This window comes from Mandrillus leucophaeus, unplaced genomic scaffold (genome assembly GCF_000951045.1).
Source record: "Mandrillus leucophaeus isolate KB7577 unplaced genomic scaffold, Mleu.le_1.0 Scaffold684, whole genome shotgun sequence".
Classification (NCBI taxonomy): domain Eukaryota; kingdom Metazoa; phylum Chordata; class Mammalia; order Primates; family Cercopithecidae; genus Mandrillus; species Mandrillus leucophaeus.
This window is the reverse complement of record NW_012107408.1, coordinates 762,278-771,602: the sequence shown is the minus strand read 5'-3', so window position 1 is coordinate 771,602 and position 9,325 is coordinate 762,278.

The following is a 9,325-nucleotide window of genomic DNA, read 5'->3' as shown; positions in this document are numbered from 1 at the left end:
AAGAAGAAGAAGAAGAAGAAGAAGAAGAAGAAGAAGAAGAAGAAGAAGAAGAAGAAGAAGAAGAAGAAGAAGAAAAGAAGAAGAAGAAGAAGAAGGAGAAGAAACAGCTGGAGGGGGAAAAGGGTTCCAGGAAACTTGATGGAGGCCAAAGTTGGAAGTGGCCTTTGGTGGAGGCCCTTGGTGGGGAGATGTCTGAGGTGTGCCACTCCCTTATGAACACCACTTGACCCCATGCAGAAGGGAAGGGTGAAGAAGCAGCAGTTGTGCCAAACAGCAGGCGTATCCCAGTTGGCCAGACTCTGCCCTCTCTCATTTATCCCCCTAAGGGCGTTTCATGGCCACCTATAGGCTTGGTCTCACTCCCAGTTGCCATAAGTGGTAACTGGAAGTGGAATGGAGGCAACTTCCATCCCACTCTGGTCACTTGGCATCATCAGTAGAGCTGCCAGTCAGACTCCGACCTCATGCATCAGTTAGGACAGGCTTCCTTAATCTTTTTCACTTCACAGTGCTCAAAATACTTTTAAAACAATCTCACTCATTTCTAAGTTGATATCTAACATTATGTATTATTAGGGTAAATAGTTGCAAAGGATATTGATATTTTTCTGGCATGTTGTATATTTTGACATTTTAAAATTAAACTGTTATGGGAGTCTTTTAAATGTGGTAAATAGAGTCTAAAAATTAGGATCTGGCACCCACCATCATGCATTCATCTATTCAAAATATTCATAAACAAGTCCTTTTTTAGTAGTTAGAAATTTTATAGCAATACATTTTCCTCTTGAACTTGTATTTCCATCTGACTTCCTCCATAAAATTTCATCTAATATAATATTTTTTATTCTAGCAGTCTTTTAACTCTTTCATCCCATTTTCTCTTTAAAATACGTATGTTTATGTATAGATATAGAAAGATAGATAATCATATGTGTGGTATGTAAAGATTACCTACAGCCATACCACCCTTAATGCACCTGATCTCATCTGACCTCAGAAGTTAAGCAGGTTTGGGTTTGGTTAGCACTTGGATGGGAGATATATATATACACATGTATAAATACATATAAATATACATATTCATCTATCTATAGAGATAGATATTCAGATATATAGTCTGACACTTAATTTTTGTTTATTTATTAGAGACAGAGTCTTACTCTGTTGCCAAGGCTGGAGTACAGTGGTATGATCATAGCTCTCTGTAACCTTGAACTCCTGGGCCCAAGCAATCCTCCCACCTCAACCTCCCAAGAAGTTAGGACTACAGGCACACACCATCACACCCAGCTAGTTCTTTTAAAAAATATTTTTTGTAGACACAAGGTCTCACTATGCTGCCCCGGCTGGTTTTGAACTCCTGGCCTTAAGCAATCCTCCTGCCTCGGCCTCCCAAAATGTTGGGATTACAGGCATGAGCCACTGTACCTGGCCTAATTTTTTAAAATTTAACATTTTTAAAAATTTCCTATCACTGAAAGAGTTGAAAAATATCTCCTGAATTTAGTTATCACTATAATTTTGGTTAAATCAACATAAGTATGTTATAAATCACTAAATATAAAAAAGTAAATTTTATTGGAAATGCATCTCTAAATGAATAGGACTGATTTTAGTTATTTCTGTGAATACATAATACTTAATGTTAGAATGATTCAGTGTTCACCATTAATTATACTAGTATTTTTCATTTTTACATATGAAAGTCCTGAGAAACCTTTCATATAAATGAAAGTGGTTTTATTATATGAAAATGGAAATGGTTTTATTATAGCAATGTTATTTAATTCTTTGAACTCCTTCTGAGCTAATTTTAATGATTTATCAGCTGAAAATTCCTCCTTGAATTTTTATAAAACAAAATATCAGAAATCATATGGGTTGCAAAAGATTTCTTGTGCAATTATAGACTCACGTAATTTCTCACTCCAACACCAATATTTCAAATAGTCCTTTGGTGCCAGATGTGGTTAAGGCTTTGTGTCCCCACCCAAATCTCATCTTGAATTGTAATCCTCATAATCCCCATAATCCCCATGCAGGAGAGACCAGGTGGAGGTAACTAAGTCATGGGGTGAGGGTTCCCCTGTGCTGTTCTCATGATAATGAGTGAGTTCTCATGAGATCTGATGGTTTTATAATGGGCTCTTCCCCCTGCACTCAGCATTTCTCCTTCCTGCTGACTTGTGAAGAAGGTGCCTTGCTTCCCCTTTGCCTTCCGCCATGATTGTAAGTTTCCTGAGGCCTCCCCAGCCATGCTGAAACCTCTTTCCTTTATAAATCACCCAGTCTCAGGCAGTTCTTTATAGCAGTATGAAAATAGACTAAAACAGTGCCCCATAGGTTTTTACATTCTAGAGCATGCTTTCTTGATGGAGACAAAAATTAGTTCTTAAAAGATGAAAAAAATCTTACTCCTGTATATACAAAGCACAGACATGCACAGTACATAAATAGATATACAGGGTACAGATGTTCCTCAACTTACAATGGTGTTACATTTTGATAAATCAATAAAAGTTGAACCATGTCAGATGTTCCTTGATTTACAATTAGATTAAGTCCATATAAACTCCTCATAAATTGAACTATCATAGGCCATCTGCACATGTACTGTATTAAAATTTCATGATGGGAATAATCAATAAAAAATGTCTAAAAGGCTCCTTAGAAGGTGATAAGAATTAAGTTTGAGAAACACTGCCCCAAGGGCAAGTCCTCATTTTAAGAGTTGGAATGAGTTAGTTACACCTTTTCTTTGAAGTGGGAGAAAAAGGGCATTTGTGGAGTGAGAAAGGGAAATTGTTTCAACCACAGGCATGTTCTAAGATAGACTAATTTTAGAAAGGAATCTGTTTGAGTTAAGATTTGTTCAGTGAATTAGTGTCAGTGAAGTGCATGAAACATAGTTAATTTTTCAATTTGAGTATTGTTATTATCACCATCAAAACATTTATCATTATGTGGAAGTTTAAGCTTCTGGCAATTGATTCCCTTAAAATTATAAGGGTTTTCATATCCAGTGGAGGATATTTATTCCCCAGGGAAACTTATACCTCACTTTCAAGGTCACCAAGTTAGGACAGGATCAGATGCTTATAAAGGAGACCAAAAGTAACAATGCTTACAGCAGACAGAAGTTTATTTCTCTGTCACATAGAAGTTGGAGCTGGCATGGTGGCTCCTCCCCAACTGATCAGGGCCACACACTCCTTATATCTTGTTGCTTTGCCAATCCCTAGGATGCTACATCTATCTACATGATCCACGATGGCCCACCGGCATGTCCCCATTCCAGCAGGGAAAAGGAGAGGAAAAGTTAAGGGGGACATACTCTGTTACAGACCTAACATTTGTGTCCCTCCAAAATTCATGCACTGAAGCCCTAACCCCCAAGGAGATAGTATTTGGAGGTGGGGCCTTTGGGAGGTAATTATGTTTAGATGAGGTCCTGAGGGTAGGAGTCTCATGATGGGATTAGTGCCCTAATAAGAAGAGACTAGAGAGCTTGCTCTCTCTACCAAGTGAACAACCAGCAAGAAGGCAGCACTGTGCAAGCCAGGAGAAGGCCTCTACCAGAACCCCACCAAGCCAGCACCTTACTCTTAGACTCCCCATCCTCCAGAACTGTAAGAAATAAATTCCTGTTGTTTACAAGCCACTCAGTCTATTGTATTTTGTTATAGTAGTCTGAGCAGACTAAGACCCGCCCCCTCCAGAAAGGTGCACATGTCATGTCTGCTCTCCTACCATAGGCCAGAACTCAGTCAGGTGGTCAAATATTCCTACAAGGAAGGCTGGGAAATGCAGCATTTAGCTGAGTGGTCCTGCACTTGGCTAAGTATCCTATGCCATTTGAAAAGGGGAGAGGGATACTGAAGGAGATCTAGGAGTCTCTCTCACAACTGACCTATATGATTCCTGGAGTTGTGGGAATCTAGGTATCTTTCTTAGTTTCTGGTCCTTAATCGCTGCTCTGATAGCCTGCTCTGTACACCAGTTTCTTCAAGACTGGGGTCCTGCCTTGTTCATACGTATCCCTCGCCCAAGGACTGGAGTCCAGTGGACAGAACACCCTGTCTGCTTGCATTTCTTTCTCTCTTTCTTTCTCTCTTTCTCTCCTCCTCTCTTTTCTTTCTTTTCATTCTTTCTTTTCATTCTTTCTTTTCTTTTTCTTTCTTTCTTTCTTTTTCTTTCTTTCTGTATTTCTTTCTTTTCTTTCTCTCTTTCTCTTTTTCTTTCTCTTTTTCTTTCTCTCTTTCTTTCTCTCTTTCTCTCTTTCTTTCTTTCTTTCTTTTTCTCACTTTCATTGCCCAGACTGGAGTGCAATGGCGCAATCTTGGCTCACTGCAACCTCCGCCTCCCGGGTTCAAGCGATTATCCTTCCTCAGCCTCCAGAGTAGCTGGTATTACAGGTGTGCACCACCACGCCCAGCTAATGTTTGTATTATTAGTAGAGACGGGGTTTCACCATGGTGGCCAGGCTGGTCTCAAACTCCTGACCTCAGGTGATCCACCCGCCTCAGCCTCCCAAAGTGCTGGGATTACAGACATGAGCCACCACAGCTGGCCGGTCTGCCTGCATTTCTGAACATCACTATCTTGAGTTTTCCCATTGCTCTGCGTATCTAATATTTTCTCTTGGACCCAAGACACAGCAGAGAAGTGGAATAAATTCATTTCTCTAGTAGGACTAAAAACCAGTCAACAGCTGATTCCGGTGAGAAGAAAGAGACCAAATCATCAACTGAACTGCCCTGGTTGAAACAGATGGGGACACTCCATTGGCTTCTCCAACCCCTTCCCCACTTGACAAATCTCCAGTGTGGTTGGGTTGGGCCTGGCTGTAATATGCAGTCTCGTCAAAGTGAGGTCTCCAAAGAATTTTGACTATAGTTAGTCACAAGAGAGTTTCTTTTACTTTTGTTTGATGTGGGGTAGCCCATAACTTCCTCTTATGTTCTGCCTTAGGAAATAATCAAGAATTAACCACACATATAAATTGGGAGGTACTGATCTACTTCTTTACTAATGCCTTAGGCCAGGTACAAAAGAGGGGAATAGAATTCACATGAATCTCCAAAGTGTATTGGCTGGGAACAGTGGCTCGTGCCTGTAATCCTAACACTTTGGGAGGCCAAGGCAAGAGGACACTTGAGTCTAGGAGTTCGAGCAATATAGTGAGAATTCATCTCTACAAAAAAAATTTAAAAATTAGCCTAGCTTGTGTAGTCCTAGCGACTCGGGAGGCTGAAGTGGGAGAATGGCTTGACTCAGGGAAGCAGAGGTTGCAGTGAGCCATGATTGTGCCACTGCACTCCAGCCTGGGCAACAAGCAAGACCCTGTCTCAATAAAAAAGAGTGTATTATGCAGAGGTTGCAAAAGAAACTGCAAACCAGCACATAAAGCTGTAACTGCCTTTGACATCTAGAAGGTTACAGATGAGCCCTAAGATGAGCTGTGTCACATATCATTTGATGAAAAACCTGTGACAGCACACGTTATTGCTCTTGCCAGTTAGACAGAGATTCTGATTCTTATGGCAACACTTGTACCTAATTAAAAGTAAGTAATGATTAGGCTGAAGGGACAGTTTAAAGTCAATTGATAGTGAGGGGGAAAAGTATGAATGGATGAGTTAGATTATGCTATAATAATCAGCAAACCTAAAATCTCCAAAGAAAAATAACAGGCATATCTCTGAACAGCCCTAACATGGCCAAAGAAAAGTTTAGGAGCCTTGCTTGCTTCTTTGATTCCTTGTGTTTGAAACAATATAATGCCAACATCAAAACAAAAATTTCTGTGCTAAATATCTGGGGAAGGATATAGAATAGATGAGGGAAGGTTCCCCTTCAACACAGAAGGCATTCCCGATAAAGATGGTATTGGGAGGGCTCTGGCCCAGCCAGAAGCTTCCATCTCCTAAGAGCCAAACCCAGACAGAGTCTGGATGTCTGTAGAGGGAGGGGCCTAGTGTGCAAGGGGCAGCATCTCGGGAGTGAGGGAATGGTGCGTTCTGTTTCGATGTTGAGAGTTCTACCTAAACCCGATTGATAAATGACTAATGTAGTTACTTACTCAGTTGTTCAAAAATATCTTTTGAATGCCTCCCATGTGGTAGGCACTGTATTAGTGTGACAGAAATAGAACTAGGAGGCCAGGCACGGTGGCTCATGCCTGTAATCCCAGCACTTTGGGAGGCCAAAGCGGGCGGATCCCCTGAGATCAGAAGATAGAGACCAGCCTGGCCAACATGGTGAAATCCCATCTCCACAAAAATACAAAATTAACTGGGCATGGTGGCACATGCCTGTAATCCTGGCCCCTCAGCAGGGCTGAGGCAGGAGAATCGCTTGAGCACATGAGGCAGCGGTTGCAGTGAGCCGAGATTGCTCCATTTCACTCCAATGTATGGAGTCAATGGATGACAAGAGCAAGACTCCGTCTCAAAAAAAAAAAAAAAAGAAGAAGAAATAGAATCACAGCAGATGGGTTATTCTGATTCTGGAAGAAGAGGGCCACAGGACACCTACTAGTTATGGGATGATCCAGTGCCCAGGAAGCACTTGACACAAAGTAGATGCTCACTAAGTACTTGCTATTGATGGTGGTGGTTTGATGATTGCTTTCTCTAACTTGGTGGCTTTCTTTTCTTTCACTTCCATGTTGATGGACAAAGGCGGAGCTGTTGTGCTGTTGCATGGTGACACCTGGGCCCGCTGCTGAAGCATTGTCTCCATCGTGGGTATCTCCAGCAGTGACAGGCCCTCTACTTGCTTTGTTTTCTTCTGGAGAGGCAGGTTAGCCTGCAGGCCTCTGGGATGCTGGGTCATAGACTAGACGTGTATTTCTCCCTCTGTGATATTGGCAGATCTCCTACCCTTGGTGTAGCTGGGCGCATTCCAAGTGCTTATGGAGGGGTGCCCTCGGCCAGGCTGGCAGACTCCCTGTACAGGACGTGCCTTGTACATTATCCTCTGGGGGCTGCTGCCGTTGAGTTCCCTGCCAGCAGCACCCTCTTCACTCCTTCCATGCATGGCTGCAATTTTTAAATTTTTTAAAGAAATATTTATTCAGGTATAACATACATATAGATATAATAAAATATTGAGATCTTAATTGGCCTTCTAATTATGTTTGGTATGTTTTTCCAGTTTGCCTTCCATGTGTAATTTTTCTTGCATGAAAAAAAAAAAAAAAAGGCATGACTGCTACCAAGTCTCATTGACTCTAAAATGTCATCCACTGTAAGACACCCCATTTTATGTTCCTAAGAAAGAACACAGCTCTTTAATGACTGCCACTTATGCGAATGTCTCCAGAGTGATATATGCTTTTCAAGTATTACAGAGCTGTCTGCAAACTTTGGAACTCAGCACCACGAGCATGTGGTGCTCTCTCTGCCCTTGCAGGCCCAGCCGTCAGCCTTCTGCCCTGGCACACGTTCAGCAAGACTCAGGGAGTGGAATTAGCAAATGGGAAAACTAGCCTGGCAGTGGTGGCTCCTGCTAATCCCAGTCTGTCACACTAGCCCATGTATCTGCTAAAAGATTGACTAGCTTTTCCTCACCCAGCAGGGCCCCTCTTTGTGTGACAGTCCTCTTTTCCTCCTGCTACCCGCCCAGACTTTTCAAATGTCCCTAGAAGCCCTCCTTTTCTTCATATTCCATGGAAATTCATCTCTCCATGGAATTGAGTTTCTTTGGACATATTTGTGTCTCTAGCTCTCCAATGCCTTTTTAAATATGTTTTGTTGTTGTTGTTGTCATCGTTATTGTTGTTGCTGTTGTTTTTGTTTTTTTTGAGATGGAGTCTCACTGTTTTGCCCAGGCTGGAATGCAGCGGCACGATCTTGGCTCACTGCAACCTCCACCTTCCAGGTTCAAGCGATTCTCCTACCTCAGCCCCCTGAGTAGCTGGGATTACAGGTGTGTGCCCCACGCCCGGCTAATTTTTGTATTTTTAATAGGGATGGGGTTTCACCATGTTGACCAGGGTGGCCTCAAACTCCTGACCTCGTGATCCACTTGCCTCAGCCTCCCAAAGTTCTGGGATTACAGGTGTGAGCCACTGCACCCAGCCTATATGATTTTTTTAAAGCTTATTCATTTTTGTCTCCATGTCATTGTGGGAGCAATGGTCTGTCACAACCATCTACATCCTAATGAGAAGGTGAAACTTTGTAGTAGATTTTGTCTTATATGGTTGGGCTTACACAATGCCAATGACAGTGGTGGTTATTCCAAATCCTCTAGTGATTTTGTTTGGGTGTCATCTGGAATTTTCTTTGTCTCAGGTGCTTCAGTTGAAATCCAAACTCCCTGGATATGACTGTACAATGCAGAAGGTGCAGACTGGTGGATACTATCTGCAGATATCTTTTCTTTGACCTGTACTCTGTGTGTATGTGTTTAACTTGAATTTTTGCCAGTATTTAAACATTGGAAGCTTTCACATTTTAAAATTTCTACATTTTCATTTATGGAGAGTGACCTCTGGCGGCCCAGGTCTTGTGTTCCTGCACAGCCATGATGGTCTGGAGCAGAGAAGTGGCCAACCCCTTCCAACCGGACAGCCCTCTCATTACCTGCCTGTAGGCATACAAGGTTGCATCTCCTTGTCTAATGAATGGGTCCTAGCTGACATTAGGGAAAGCTCCACAGGGGCATCTTATTGCACTTAGAATAAATCCAAGTCCATACCATGACCTAAAAGACCCTACACACTCGGGCCTCTGGCTCCCTGTCTGACTCATTTCTTCCCATTCTCCCCCGACTCACTCTGCTGCCTGCTTACTGTCCCTCAAGCAAGCCAAACATATCCAGCCTCGGGCCTGGGCTATTTCCTCTGCCTATTTATTTTCCCCCAAATAGTTACATGACTCAGGGCCTAACTTCATCCATGTCTCAACTCCAATACCACCCCACAGAGAGGATTTTCCTGGCCATTCTATCTGGAAGAGCACCACTCAGCAGCTATGCCCTTCCCCTTTATTTTTGTAGCACTTACCTCTACATGAGGGCAAAGACTCTTCTTGGGTTTTTTTTGTTTTGTTTTGTTTTGGTGGGGCAGGGGGGAAAGTGTTTTCTGTTTTTTGTTTTTGTTTTAGTGTGCTGATGTACTCACAGTTGCACCAGTGCCCAGTGCCTGGCACACAAATATTGTCAAATAAGTGGATGAACGAACACTGTGTTTTTGACTCAAGCCATTGGTTCCATAGTTTTCAGACCAATAAGAAAATGGAGCTTCATTAACTCTGACATCATTTCCAACTCTAAATTTTGTCCTTCTCACCATAAACCTCATAATGAGTTACAG